At 33.4% G+C, this 16483-nt stretch overlaps 1 protein-coding gene across 2 annotated transcripts in view; it reads left to right on the forward strand.

The window, feature by feature from the left end:
* The first annotated feature begins 1110 nt into the window (after positions 1 to 1110).
* The window catches only part of LOC118180007 (protein FAM13A-like), a 123537-nt gene continuing 108164 nt past the window's right edge, over positions 1111 to 16483 (forward strand). The window contains exon 1 of one of the 2 annotated variants that reach the window (XM_085813318.1): positions 1111 to 1259. The gene's annotated coding sequence lies outside the window, so the exon portion shown is untranslated. Of the gene's footprint in view, positions 1260 to 1296; positions 1422 to 16483 lie in introns of those variants that run through there. The other variant, XM_085813316.1, reaches the window with a different exon arrangement.

The raw sequence follows: 16483 nt of genomic DNA on the forward strand, positions 1-16483 counted from the left end.
TAACTACTAGTTCAGTTTTAGTTACATAATTTTTTAAAAAAATTGATGACATTTCAAATTAAATATATTTTTCCGTCCATGACTAATGAATTGCAGATAAATTTTGATTCTTTTCAAAGACGAAATTGCCCTTTTTCCAGTTTTTATTGCACTGCTTGGTTAGCGAATTATCACAGCTTCATCCATGATTCATGAGAAAAAAAAAAGATTTCAATGCTGTCTGTTCTACATAATGAATGGAAAATTTTTATGTAAAATAAAAAAATAAAAGGGAACATTTATAGTGAAATTACAAAAGTGTGAATTCTTCAAAAAATGAAAAGGAAAAAGCTATGCGAAAATGAAATATATTGAACAATACAACCACACATATGTCTCAAGAAGGGATGGAAGAGTGTATGGAATTCCATTAAGTGAGTTTCTAATCTTCCGTTCGCTCACGAAAAAAAAATTTGTAATTTTGAAATATTTTATTGAGATAAATGACTAAAAACTCGCGAATAAATTAATGAGGCTAAAGCTACGCAACTCCAGAGTGCTTGGAAAACATTATTTAAATCAGTGAAGAAAAGAAAATGTAATATCTACTATTATATATAACGTCGAGAACGCAGTTTGAATTAAAAAATAATTTATAAACTCAAAATTATATTCGTGCATAATATTTTATTACATTAAATTTAATTTCATTAGCAATTATTATAGGTTTTTACTTCATCCCCATTTTTTCGGCATTTTTAATTTAATAATGTCTTTTCAAAAGATTCTTCAACTTAATTTCACAAAATAGATGAAATAAACTGGTTTCGCATATTTATTTTTATCATACTTTTGAAGGGGCTGCCATTTATTTCCCATATTTTGCATTGTCATAAAATTTCAGATATCGTCCTCGTTGATATACAAAATGCCAATAGAAAACATTGTCGAAGAATTGGGCTAAAATACTACTAACTCTGTTCTTGGAATGCAAACGTTTTTGAAGTCTCGCGCGCGTGATACGCACCTCTTTGAATACATCACTTGGCGATAGAACTCTCCAACCTGCCACCAAGTTCTACCGGCACATGTTTGGGAAAAAGTGGCAACCCCCCCAACGGAAACCGGCTCTAGCTCACTTAATTTCTTTAGCTTGATTCATATGTCCGCAAATTTTTAAATCAGTCGGTTTGTTTTTCCTGTTCTGACAAGGACGCTGTACCGGGCCTTGTTAATATTAATGTCTACTTTTCCCCCGCGTTCTTAATTTTGTTATTTAGGTAAGTGAAAAAAGAAATTTTTTCAGCCCGGCGAAAATCTACATTATAATCCTTTTATTTTGTTTTATTTGGTTTTGTTATCGTCTAAGATTTTTCATAGAACTCTTAAAATAGGAAATCAGTGATTTTTGCAAAGGAATACGTCAGAAAGGCAAAATTGTGGTGAGTAAAAAATTTTCTTATATTTTTTGTATTTTCTTTTAATATTGTATGGTGGTTATTTACGCGAATTTATTAATTGTTTACGTTTTGTATTATTGATATAGTAAAAGATTAATATATAACAGTTGGATTTTGCATTTGTAAAGCATTTGACATGAGTTCTTTTTTAAGTATTATGTATTCCTCAACAGGTTGAGGATTAAAAGGTTAATAGGAATTAATTTCTCCACTTATAATGTGTGGAATTTAACTCTGACTTTTAAAAATGTAGCCATAAAAGAATATGAAAGCGAGAAAGAATATGTTTTACAAGAATGCTGTATTATGCTTATTGCTTTTGGGAGGGGGGCAAGAAAGAAAAAAAGGCGAAATAATTATTTTATTAACTTGAAAAAATTAAAGCTAGTAAAATAATTTTTGTCATTCTTCCTTTTTTTCAATCATTTCTTGAGTGATGAAATCGTTTGATCTGTCGCGATCAAAACAGTAGAAATTAAAAGCATATATTAATAAAAGGCATTTTGATTTCGAAGTTTCTTTCATCTCGCATGTAAAACCGATTAAGCTTACCAAATTATACTTTATTTAATTAAAACTATAAATTTATTACAACGCGTTAACTCAAAAGAAATCGAGGTTTGTTGATATTATTGGTCGTAAAAAAAGAATTTTTTTAGTACGCACTTGTGTTTCTTCTCTCATTACTGCAGCCAAACATTTCAAATATGTAAAAGATAATTTGCAATTTTTATGAGTGCTTTATCGCATAAAAAGGTATTTAGATTATTTATTTTTAAGTTACATAGAAGGTTTTCAGTATTACGTGAGATCATGTAACATGTAAGAGCATTTTTTTCTTATAAACTACCTTTAAAATTTCAAGGACTTCTGATATCTGAAACCATGTTTTATGCGGGTCCAGAAGGTATACCTGTAAACGAAGAAATCTGGAAAAGTCTCATACTTTAAATGCGTACAAACAGAAATGCCGACTCTTCAGTTAAAACTTGCAAGATTGCCGTTTTTTATCACGTCTTCTTATCTCCGATTAATCATCCGGTTTTTAATTTACATCGTCTCTTAAATGTAGATAGAAAAGAAATATTGATAACAATATTTAAACAGCAAAGGAAGTGCTGTGAAGAAAATTTTGATCACACATTTACAAAAATAGCGAAGGCAATGATGCTGTGATCTTTTATTAAATTGTGCAAATTCCATTTTTTATCTGCAAGTGATTTTTATAGAGTAATTTTACTGGTTAATATTTATTCCGTTTGAAGTGTTTAATATTAGAGTTTTGTAGAGTAAATTATAAAGACTTAACTAACGCTAATTGACAGATATTTTTAATTAATTTTTTTCATTTATAAAATTTCTTTAATTCCATAAATTTGTAAATTATAAATTTTATCCATTTAAATTATGCATATTGTTGCGTGCGTAAGGGATCGTTATGAAATGAATGCACAAGTCCGATGAAAAATGAACAAAAATTTATTATTATCACAACAAAAATGCTTAAATTTTCTCAAATTATCATGCAGTATTACAATATCTCACAGTAGTTATCTTTTAACTACTCAAATGTCCAATAGAACGTAATTCAAAACAGCTAAAGAAAGCTAATCCGCGAATTCGCTACAATCAACAAGAGCAGTTTTCTAAACAACAACAAACTAAGCAACTACTACGAACTGAGATGTTTTCCTCCTTTTATAAGCTTTTAAAATCACGCGCTAGAATTTTCCAGTACTTTCTCGAAATCAAAAAGAGATATTTATTTATTTAATGCACGCGCTCTTGTATTTTTAATTTTCCGGCTTAGCTTTCTTCTTTTAATATTCGTCACGCGCTGCACTGCGCAGGAAGTAAAACCAATTAATTTATAATTGAACTAACATTAGCTTTTTAAGTACCGAATTCGTAACAATATTAATTACCGGGTTTGTTTTATCTTATTTAAAACATATTGATATAATTTTACTTCTTTATAAATTCAATAACATTAGAAAATGGTAATCGAAACCTAGCTTAGTAATTAATGTACTTTAAATTTTAATTAAATTCATGTTATGACTTGTTTAATAATTATGATTACGCATTTGACTTTAAATTAAATGTATCAATTTGAAAAGTATCGTCTTGTGGCGCAAAAACTTTTGATTTTTAATGCTTTAAAATTAGCAACTTCTTAAAAAGATTATTTAAATATCGATATGATGTACGAATTTTCCATATATGGGTATAATCTCGGCATCTTTCAACTTTCATGTCAAAACGTTTTCATGGCTTAAGCTATTCTGTAAATTATCTCGGCCCGATTCTAAACTGGCCTGACATGTAAAATAATTCTGAATTCTTAAAGTAAAAGCGTTTGAAACATAACAACCTATTTGTCAAATGGTCGTCATTATTATAAATTAGAATATTCTACCGGCGACGTTACTGTAATCCCCTTTGTAAGCGATTCTTTTAGCATGCGTGTCTACCAATCTGCTTTTAAAACACAATCAATTAAGGGCCCAACCAGCGGGTGATTTGTTAAGACCGCATAATACTGGTAGTTCGCCCTGATTTAGGTGTTCTATCCCAGTCAAATGGGTGGGCTCCATGTTTGGATTTTCCCTGTGTGTTGCGTGAATACGAGCCACTTTCCACACAGAAAGTTCTCCACGAAAGCATTCCTTTACCTTAGGCAAATAACCTTGTGGCTTTGCCGCACTCACATAACCTAACCCACAATTGTAACCCAACGGCTTTCAAATGTGTGGCCACGGCAAGACAGAATTGAGAAAATAGTAGATGGCAACAGTAAGAAAAAGTTTAAGGTAAAACGATTTTTGGAATAAGAGTAACTGACAAATTATATAAGTATAAATAACGTTTTAACGATGTTGGACAGACATTAAATTTTTACAGGACTGGTAATTCTTTCTTTTTATAATGTGAATAATAAAATAAGAATGAGTTTTTAGCAATAAAATTTTCATTTATAATACCAACACATATACCTGCAGTGTAATGTGTGTTTTAGTTTGGTTTATGTGATTATAGTAAAGTCTCGATAACTGTCTGCCTAAGGCAGGGAGGCCTACGTGGAGGGGAGGACTTTCTAAGGGAAACTGGCTCGTATACACGTTACAAATGAGAAAAACCACGAAAACGTCCATGCAACCAGCCCGTTTGCGGGATTCAAACCTCGAATCGAAATACTAGTGTTCACCCAGTTTTACCGCTGGCGGGCCCTGTAAGGAGAGTTTTAAAGTAGAATAAAATATTTAGAAGCTAACAGCGCTTAGAAATATGGCATTGTGGTTACACAATTAATTAAAGTATATATAATTTTATATTGGTGTCAAGTCATAAAGTTAATACAAGAAAATTTATATTCGGTTTTCATAATTCAGGACTATTAAAGTTAAAATAATCGTTATCGTATTTACAAAAATACTTAATAAATATTGGTATTCGTATTAACGAGATGGATGAGCGTGTCTATTCTTGCAAAATAACTCCTGTGTGTTTAGGTATATGCTGGCAAGATGCACCGCAATCATAATGCTTGTAAAGCCTGGTTTTGATGCTAAGACTAGAAGTAGGAAATTCGTAGGTAGGGTAACCGGTAATTAATTTCATAAAATGTAAGTCTTGGGAGAAAATGGACGGACAATTGCCATGCATAATTACCATACTTTACGATTTTCAGAAATTAAAACTTAGCTTAAATTAATGCAGTTAATTTAAATTTTGTCTTTTTTGGAAATCGAGAAGAATTACAAGAGCAGATCTCGGGGAACCACTTCTGTCGGCGGATCACAGAATGAGAGACGCTTTGATGCATATAAAGCGGTAGGGGAACTAGGAGCTTCTTATTACATTCTTTGAAAAACGATTTAACTATATTTCCGATATTTTTTATTATAATTACTGTTTTTATAACGTAACTATCCATTCATTATATTCCCAAAAGAAACATTCGAAAAGACGAATCGTAACGGACGGGGGCAAATGGTAACAATAAAAACGAACATATTTAAAAAAACATTTAATTATTATCGTTACTTGATGTATTTAATGGCATCGAATGATACCAAGTCATTTGTAGTGAAACGAAGATCAACTTATTTAACCAATCAACATAAAATTCAATCTTCATCAGAATTTCAGTTATCACAAGGAAATGATAGAATACTTTTACTCATTCATGTAATACTGGGGCCCACATTTTTCAAATTGAGCATTGCACCCATTGTTCTTCGACGGAGTTGTTATAAGCTGCTTCTTAAGTTAAGCAAAACCACTTTTATGTTTTAGTATCTGTACCTGAATTCAAAATCCTCGTCTTCATTTTTAATTCTTCGTTTCTTAAGATTTTCTATTCTTTAATCTGTACGTTTCCTTTATCTTTTTCATCATTTTTCATTTTTTATCTCTCTTTCAAGTCTCTTTTCATATTCTTTTTCCAGTGCTTTCATTTTTGGGTGTATCAGTTAAGTTAGGAAGACGGATTTCATTTTACTTCGGCCTCTCTTAGTCTGTTTCAGAGGTGAAGCCATAGGGAGAGGTTTGAGAATGAAAAACTGAGTTTTATATTCTGGGAAAGAAAACTAAACAGAAAAAAGTAATTTGCGTGTTAACATTTAAAGAATAAATTTTAATTAAATGAATCAAAATCTCGAGGCAATTTGTAGCTGTCGCATCTTCCCTATTGTACGGTTTCCATTTTTGCTGATTTATAAAAAAATATTGGGATTAGTAAAAAAATGCAGCCGCATTTTAAAACTTGATACATAGCTAAAATAAATAGGTAAAAAATTTTTAAAAAAGATCCAATTGACTTACTTTAAATCAAAATTTACGAAAATATCCCCGCCTCCAAAACTAGCGAAAACAAAGCGCGTGCCCGCGATCTCCCACACCGGTTTCTTCGGTAGAGCATTGACTGTGCTTAGGTAATATAGAGCCCGTCATAATCCAAATTCTGATAAAAAAAAAAAAAACTAAATCAATGCGTAACATGTATGTTACTACTATTTACTTCTATTACAATTATCTCCTAGCTTCCCTACGATGTATATAAAAGTCTAAAAATTTTGGAGGGGATAATCTAATATTTACCAAAAATACCAATAATTTATTCAAATGCATTACAAGACAAAGGAGAGCGACGCATGCTGTTATTAGTAAAAATTATGTTAAACATTTAAGAATTTGTTTTCAATTTTGTTTTTAAATCATTCTATGTGTTTTGAAATTTTGATCTATTTCCATTTAAACAAAATAATTTCGACAAAATTCTTCACATCTAAAATTTTAATTTATGTAACTCAGTATATTCGTAATTGTGAGTATATATGCCATTGTTATCCTGAGAATAACTGATGAAATAACTTGTACAGGACATTCCCCCCGATCGTGAACCTAACCTTTATCATAGTAAATGAATCAGGTTAGATTTAGTTACGTCACGCTGTTTTGCAGCAAAATCTTCCTTAACAGATTCGACTGGTTGTTGTTGTTGCTTATGCGCATTTGTCTGACTTAGTCACCCGAAGCCCACGAAATTCCTCATGGCAAGGAGCACTAGATTACGCCTGCCGTTGGCAACAGCCTTGAACACCATTCAGGTGACAGTGCGTTTTAGCTCCGTTCCGCCCCCAGTTTTGGCGGAGATCACCCCGAGAAGACGATACCGAGGATCTCTCACCCAACCACACGAGAGGACTTTCGGCTTGCCACATATTTAGGATCCGCCATGCCGCACCGACACTATACATTTAGAAACATCCATGCCTTCTTCGGGATTCGAACTCGGGCCCTTCGGCACGGCAGTTAGCGGCGCTAATCACTATACCGGTTGGTCGGCACGGATTCGACTGGTGTTCTGTTTAATTAAGATCGCGTTGACTCCGAAATCAGCCTTAAAAATGACGCATCATATTTTAAGAAATAAGTTTTCCCCCTTCACTTCAAAAATAATACTAACGCTTTTTTTTAGCTTAAGAAGCAGAGTTATTGAAGTAACTGTTGTTAATCACGCATCAGTTTCAAATCTATAATTGTAGCTAATTATACAAGAACCGTAATTTACATTATCCAATTAATAACTGTGAACGAAAATGCTGTTATGACGGATGAGGACTGTACTTAAACTGCCATAGAATTTTTGAAATGAGCTGTTTTTCATGCTCTTAGGTACTATCTGCGTTAGACAAGACACTACAAAGGTCTGACTTATGGAAGAGATTATACATAAAACGTTCAATCTAAGAGGACCCACCAGCGGCCGAGTGGTAAAGACGCTGAACACTGGTAGTTCGGTCCGAGGTTCGAATCCCGCGAACGGGCTGGCTACATGGGCGTTTTTGTGGTTTTCCCCATGTGTAACGTGTATACGAGCCAGTTTCCCTCAGAACGTCCTCCATGAAGGCATCCCTCCCTTTAGGCAGATAGCCCTCGTGTGCTTTGCCTTGATTGAATAATCCAATCTAAGAGGAGGAATGCCTTTGTCGAAGGTTTTTCGAGTGAAAACGGGTTACCGGCTCAAGTTCACAGTATACATGGTAAAGTTCGCTGGCCAGGATTCAAATCCGGGCTAAACCATAAATGTCGGCAGTTTTTAAGCACTGGGCCATTGACTCGGCTCACTTCCACTGGAAATATCTGATGTGTACACCACATGACTTCCTTGTAAGGAATATTAAATTATACGCATTTTTTCTTGCATTTCATTTAAACATATTTGATTGAATTAAATCTACTTCACCGACAGCGCATAAACCACAATAGAATAAATGCATTCTTTAAAATTCACTCTAGTATTTCTTTACCATAGCGACACTCTGGTGATAGATTCACTTAACAGTATCATATTTCGTTCATATTATAACTCATAATGCACAAAATTTATATCATTTAAAGAATAGAATTATCTAATCATTGCCACATGTTCTATTCAAATACTATAATAAAGCTAGAATGATGTATAAAAAAAATTAAGCAACTAAAACAAAAAAGAACCAGTTTTTCACAGACGATTGAGTATTTCTCATTCAATTAATTCAGTTCTCACTTCGCGAGAAGACGAAAATACATAAAAACTCAAAATATCTATATTAAAAATTACGAAGTAAATCTTAAACTCTTATTTCCTCGAAAAATTTCCAGAAAGGATTAAGCATGATTTAATTGGCAATAATAAATGAATGCGTTATCTTTTTTGTTGCGAAGCTAAGTTTCTCTAGATTGGCATTAAATCCACTAGTCTGCTGTTTCAAATGTAAACAATCAATAGCCGCCATAAAAAAGGCTTAGCGGCACTTAAACAACTTTAAAATTGTTGATAATTCTAAAAATATTGCATACAGTTTTACTAAAGGCATAAAAACCTTAACCGGAAGATAAAAACAACATAATTCAATCATTTTTTAAAGCAAAAAATGTACAATTTACAAACATATAAGAGTAAAGAAACTGAGATTACTGAGCCGGGTAACAGAGTGGATATATATATATAAATATATTTATATACGTTTGGTGCGGCCGATTGCAACCAAAATACGAGGTGCACATCTACATGTTATAGCAGTCGTATATACAAAATTTCAACGTTCTGAGGTTACTCGTTTTTGAGTTATGCGAGATACGTACGTACGCACGTTCGTACAGACGCCACAAAAAATTCTCTTCAGAATTAATTTTAAAGCAGTTTTATAATTTTTTTTTAATAATAATTTATTAAAAGGAAAAGAGTATTTTATTCTGTCCTTACGTTCAGATATCACGCAAAAACATCGTTAAATTGCATTCGATAGCGGTCAAAATGGATATTTTCGTTGAAATATACTGCCTGAAACTTTTCGCGATTGCAATACTTCCTTTTTACTTCGTACAAGGAAGTAAAAATGGTGAAACCCGAGGTCCTTCAGTTGACGAGAAAGGAATCAAGAATAAAATGCTACGAGAGGTTTCGTTCTTAAGATGTTAAATAAAATCTTTTACATTGTAAGTTTTGAATACCTAATGCATTTATTACTTTGAGTTATGAAATGTCGATAATAAAAATTGTGAAATTGACTGAAACAAAACGTATTGCATCAGAAAGGGTTTTTTTATCGCCCGCCAGATTCCCTTTCCATCTCAATTTCAAATCTGTATAATCTAGTGAATCTATTCCTGGTTTTAGTTTAGTCATAACTGTTCGATTCATTTCCTGGCGTTTATTTTTGAAGTCATTGGTTCAAGTTCAAATATGTCATTAACACTTCCTGATGAAGGCAAAGGAATTCCTGGTAAACGTTTCAGAAATAAATAGCGGAAAATTGTTTTTTACTCAGTTTTATTATGTATAAGCTGGTGTCTCTGAGTCAGGTTTTAATTTAAATATTGAAACACTATTACTTCAGCCAATTTTCTTTGTTTTGCGCTCAGCATCTTAGCTATAACAATACAGTGTTTTAAGGAGAATTTTTCAAAATTCAGTGTAGTGGGGCCTCGCAAAACGAATACAATACGTTACATTATAACGCTGAAAAATTTCTCTTTAAGTTACTGTGGGAATAATTTTTAACCCTTTTTTTCCAAGCCGGCTCCTTAATAGTAGAACAAAGTAAAAAAAATAAAATCTGAAAGGTTTCAGATTTTAAATTCCGCCAAAAGGGGCGTTTTTTGAACATTTAGGGTGTAAACTTTTATGTATTAAATATCATGTTCTTCGCACTTAAACCATAAAATTCAGTTCAACAGAAACATCGCAAAATAATTTTAAAATGAGCATATCTTTAGAATTTCCAATACACAGTCTCGTACGCTGGAGAGTGGCCCACCAGCGGCCGAGGGGTAAAGATGGTGAACACTGTTAGTTCGGTTCGAATCCCGCGAACGGGCTGGCTGCATGGGCGTTTTCGTGGTTTTCCCCATGTGTAACGTGTATACGAGCCAGTTTCCCTTAGAAAGTCCTCCACGAAAGGCATCCCTCCCCTCAGGCAGATAGCCCTATCGTGCTTTGCCATAATTAAACACACACACACACCTTTTCTGTAGTACAGTACTTTTTTTCAGTTTCTGTAAACTTCTTACTGAGGTATAATACTGGATGTTCATTGTCTCGTTCATCTTTTTGAGCTAAAATGACACCCATATCAGAGTTTGACGCATCAGTTTGCAAAATAAACGCCTTATTGAAATCAGGTGCATGTAGTATAGGCCTTTGAGACAGTTTCTCTTTTAGCTCTTCAAATGCTTTTGTGCACTCTTCTGTCCAATTTATTTTCCCTTTCTTTAAGTTTCCTTTCAAAGTTTCTGTTAAAGGTGCTGCGATAGATGAGAACATGGGAATGTAATGATTATAATATCCCGCTAATCCTAAAAATGCTCTGACTTGACTTTTTGTGGATGGCACTGGAAAATCAAGAATAGCTTTTACTTTCACTTCACTTGGCATTCTTATACCACGACCTACAATATGTCCTAGATATTTTACGCTATCTTGAGCAAATTTACATTTTATTGGTTTAATTGTTAAACCAGCGTCCTTTATTTTGGACAAAACGGCTTTCAGGTGACTTAGATGTTCTTCCCAGGTGTTTGAAAAGATTGCCACGTCATCTAAATATGGAACAGCAACGTTTTCACAACCGTGAAGGATTTCGGCCATCATTTTACTAAATGAAAATGGTGCATTTTTAAGTCCGAAAGGCATTCGTAGAGGTCTAAATGTGCCAAAACTTGTAAAAAAAGTGGCTAATCTTTGAGCATTAGGTGTTAAAGGTATTTGCCAGTATCCCTTTGTTAAATCCAAAAGAGTTATATATTTTGCGCCTGCTACCGTTTCTACTCGTTGTTCGATGTTAGGCAAGGGGAAGAATTGTGTTTTAATCAATTTATTCAATTTTCTATAGTCGATACAAGGTCTTGGATCCCTCCCTGCTACTTCTACTAAAATCATAGGAGAAGTGTAATCTGAATCTCCTATTTCAATTATTTTATGCTGAAGCATTTTATCAATTTCTGTTTTTAATATATCCGTTTGTCTAGGAGACATTCTGTATGGTTTACAGTGGATTGGGGTGTTTTCTGTCAATTGAATATCATGCGTTATTAAATGAGGTTTTCCAGGTTTATTAGAAAAGATTTTTGAAAACTTCAGCAGCATATCATGCAATTTTTGAATCTGTTGTTCATTTAGCTTATCACTTAAGGAGCTGTTTTCTTTGATGTCCTCAAAATCGAACAATGTTGGTTCAGAGTCAATTGTTGGGAAATTTTCCTCCATATCATCAATTTCAGATTGATCTTCTGTAATCATAAGGTTAACCGATTCTGCTCGTCTATGATAGAGTTTTAGCATGTTAACATGGTAGACTTGGTTAAAGTCATTTTTTTCTTCGAAACTCACAACATAATTAGTTTCGGATAATTTCTTCTCAACCTTCCCAGGACCTTTTCATTCAACTGCTAGTCTGTTTGGTTTATTCGTTGATACAACTAATACTAAATCCCCTTCAGAGAATTCTCTTTTTATAGCTTTACGATCGTACCACACCTTTCTTTTGGTTTGCATTTCCAGCATTTTATCTGTAGCCAGCTCTTTGCATCTTTTTAACCGATTTATCAATTGAAAAACGTATTCAACAACATTATTTCCTTCGACTTCAGGATTCATCCATTGTTCATATAATAATGTTACAAGTGTTCTAAGATTTCGACCATATACTAATTCTTCAGGTGTAAATCCCGTACTCTCGTGCGTTATTGTTCTTAAAGCAAATAGAGCTGCGGGAACTTGCTTCTCCCACTCAGGGGCTGCTTCGATACATAAAACTTTTAAAATTCGTTTGATTGTTCGGTGAAATCTTTCAACAGGGTTGCTCTGCGGATGGTGTACTGAGCTTCTAGTTACTCCTATTCCAAATTTTTCTACAAATTCTATGGCTAGATTGCTCATAAAGGAGGTACCTTGATCAGTTTGTATTTCTTTCGGGAAACCCATTCTACTAAATATTTGTAACATGGCTTCAATTACTGACGTTGTGCCAATATTAGGAACAGGTACATCATCCGGATATTTTGAAGCTAAACAAATAGCTGTAATTAAATATCTATTGCCATTAGGTGTTATTGGTAAAGGATCGCATGCGTCAAAGATAATTTTTGAAAATACTTCTGCAATAATTGGTACTAAAGTCAAAGGTGCTTTGGCTTTATCATTAGATTTTCCCACTCTTTGACATGGATCGCAAGTTTTAACATACTCTTCTATTTCTTTATAGCAATTAGGCCAGTAAAAGTATCTTGTTAATCTATCTTTAGTTTTGACGACGCCTAAATGTCCAGATGTGCTATCATGACATAATGACTTTATTTGATCCCTATATTTTTCAGGAATAACAATTAATTCCCTTTCATTTCCGTTTTTATCTATTTTCCTTTTCACCAACAATCCGTTTTCTTTTACTTTGAAATCATTTGTCTTGCTTGAATTTTCATTTTTAGCTTCGTTAAGTAATGACGCTAGATCTCTGCTTTGATGCTGAGATTCAATTAATTCCTTTGAATTAACATTAATCACTTTCTTAATTTCCTTGTCTTCCTCATCAGCTTGCGGTAAAATATCTTCGTCAGTGTCAATAAACGTCAATTCTTCTAGTTTCTCCATTTCAATTTCTCTGCTTCGATCATCTTCAGGAGATCCTTTTACTTGAGATCGTGTCAAAACCGCATATATTTTTTCTAAATTTAAGAATGATTTATTTTTGAACAATTGTGCAGTTTTGTTACCCAATACATATCTTCCGGGATCATTTGTAACAACAGCTGCCTTTGTCTTTATATTACCAAGTTCGCAATTAATTTCAACTTCCGCTAACGGTAGACACACTAAATGGTCATTTAAATGATATTGTATCCAGACATGTTCTCCAGTCATTTTTGCGTTATCTATGTATTTCCGAGAAATAACATCAACAGTGGCTCCTGTGTCTCGAAGAATAGGCATTTCATACTCATTCACTAAACCGTTAATTGTATATGTCTCTAACAAATCATCATTTGAAGATACGCAATTTACCTTTTCATTTGGTTTTAAGCGAGGACACTGAGGCTTAAAATGTTCATATGATCCACACTCGAAACAACGTGGTCGATATCTTTTGTCATATAAATTTTCTTGGTTTTTGTTTTGGAACTGATTCCTTTGCTGATGATCTTTCTTGTATTTTGAATCATCCCATCTATCAGAATGCTTAAAATGAGGCGGATGCTCTATTTTTTTCACAAAATTATCATAACGCGGTTTAAATGATCCTTTGTTAAATTTCTCAGTCCGATTGGTAGAAAATTTCGGTTTTATTGTTTTTCTCACATCTTCAAAATCTTCAATTTTCTTAACCGTTTCAGTAGGTGAAATGATGGTTGTCCATTGATCCATAAAATGTTCTTTGAAATCAGGAGAAGTACGCTTTTTTATTTGATCAACCAGCATGAGATCTTTTAGCTGTTCAAAAGTTTTAATGTTTAATCCGTTAAGCCATCCTTCTAAATAATTTTTTAATTCATAGTAGAAATCATACCAAGTACTTTCAGTAGATTTTTGGTGTTTATTAAATAGTTGTCGAAATTTTTCCGAAGTCAATTTAAATCGTTGTAACAGTAAAGTTTTTACATATTCATACTTTTTCGCTTCCTCTTCTGGTTCTCTAGCAATAAGCTGAACAATGTCGGGAGGCAGTAATGAAATAAGTTGAGTCACTTGATTTTCAGCAGGTATATTCATTATTTTAGCTTGACGCTCAAATAACACCAGGAATAAATTTATTTCATCTTCTTTAGGGTTGAAACGTGGCATGACATCGTGAATTCTGATTTTTAAAGGCTGCTCAGGTAACTGCGTAGTTTCTGCCGGCTGTGCTGTGGCAGCCATTGCTTCCAGCTGAAGTTTCTGTAGCTCAAAGGCTCTAATTCGCTCTTCTCTTTCAAGCTCTTCTTTTCTTTCTTCTCTTTCGCGTTCCCTTTCTCTTTCTTCTCTTTCGCGTTCATTTTCTCTTTCTTCTCTTTCGCGTTCTTCTCTTCTTTCTTCTCTTTCGCGTTCTTTTTCTCTTTCTTCCCTTTCGCGTTCCTTTTCTCTTTCTTCTCTTTCGCGTTCCTTTTCTCTTTCTCTTTCTTCTCTTTCGCATTCTTCTTTTCGTTCCCTTTCTTCTCTAATTGCAGCCAGTAGTTCTCGAGTAAACTCCTCATCATAATCGGGACTTTCAGTAATCAGTTTATGCAACTGAGCAATCTTAAATTCAGGTTTCACGGTTAAACCTAACTCTTCTGCTAGTACTTTTAAATCCTGTTTTTTACTCCTAGTTAAGAATGACATGTTGACACAAGTTACTTTTAATAGGCTTCCTTTTGAAATTCAATCTAAAAGCTAGTACTTGTATTAAAAATATATAATTTCTGGCGAGATTTAATTTCTCGAATACGAAATTCACACTAACCAATTGGAGAGAATTATTTAAACAACTTTGTCAGGTTGGCACAAAATAATTTAATACTACGTCGGGTTGACGTTTTAACTCACTATTCACAAGCCTCGTTAGCTATAACTATATAAACACCTTTGCCAGTTAGGCAATACAATGGAATTTTACCAACGTCAGTTTGACGATTTTACTATCTATCTCCACGCCTGGTTGGCGATAACAAAAACAATTTTTGCCAGTTTGGAATATACAATCAATACAATACTTTTAGAATATACAATCTGTAATACGTCGGGGTGACGTTACTATCTGTCACACGCCTGGATGGCGAGAACTAAGAAAAAAACTTTTGCCAATTCTGCAGTATAATCAAATCACACTACGTCAGTTTGACATTGCTACTTATTTTCCACGCGCCTGCTTGGCAACAAATTCAAAATTCAGCTAGCAGTTTTTTTTTTTTTATAAACGCCGGGATGGCTTCCACATATCAATTATCAACATAAAAATTCAATACAAATAAAAGTAAAGCATAAATAATAGTTTCAAAATACTTCTTTACCACAAATACCAATTATAAATTTAAGCTGAATATTTTTAGCGTTAGTTATTTTAAACAAAATCTTACACGATAAACTATAATTCTGAAACAAAGTATTAAAATTCAATAAAAGCCTTTTTAAGAAAACCAAAAGTTAATCTTATCTTCAGAGATCAGCAGTATCCTATTTTTGACAGTTTTTGCTCGGACGCAAGTTACAGAAGCACAGAAGATAATCTTTGAATGATCCACTTCAAATCTTGCTTTAAAACGGCAGACTTCTTACATCCATTTATCCTTGAAATAAACAAACTCGGCAAATGGTATTAGCAAACTTGTTCAAAAAAATTCAGCAAATTTCTGGGATTAGGAGACCAGCACCATCAAAATTGATAATTGCACTCCTAATTTCCAGTATCTCGGTGGAACCTCCAATTTATTAAGACTGTAATGTTGTCGCGCCACTATCGAACTCCATGAGAGGTAAGTTTCTCTGTTACGGAATGGCAACGAGAGAGATTGTTGTTCAAAAGATGGATGATCGAACTGCGTTGTAACGATCATTTTTGAGGATGTTGCGTACTGTAAAATGAACTTATTACACTGTGCTAAATAGTATTAAAATGCTATATATTAAAAGATCTTTCATCTGATCTAAATTTTAACAAACCGCTCATTATTTTCTCTTAAACTCACAATGTTCACGACATTTCTGGCGTCCCCGGGTGGGCGTGTTTGTTGGAAACATGTCGGATGAAAGAATAGATAGGGTAAGTTGATTACCTTATACTTCCGTTTTGAAGTTATTGATTATTGTTTTACTGAAGTTTAAAATACTTTTCTTGCCTAATTTTTATCTGAATATATTAAACTTTTATGACAAAATGGAAGTGATGAAAAGAAACAAAACTGCGCAACGTTCAGCTTTTACTAAAGCATATAAAAGACTAGATGAACTTTTAAATGATGATAATGTTTATTATGAAGAAGCAGAAATGTGTTTTTATTTGTTCAAGAAAAAGGCAGAAACATTAGAATTGACGCACAGTGCT

The sequence above is a fragment of the Stegodyphus dumicola genome, chromosome 3 (assembly GCF_044657685.1).
Source record: "Stegodyphus dumicola isolate Sdum_Otavi_A_Nest chromosome 3, ASM4465768v1".
In the NCBI taxonomy this organism is placed as follows: domain Eukaryota; kingdom Metazoa; phylum Arthropoda; class Arachnida; order Araneae; family Eresidae; genus Stegodyphus; species Stegodyphus dumicola.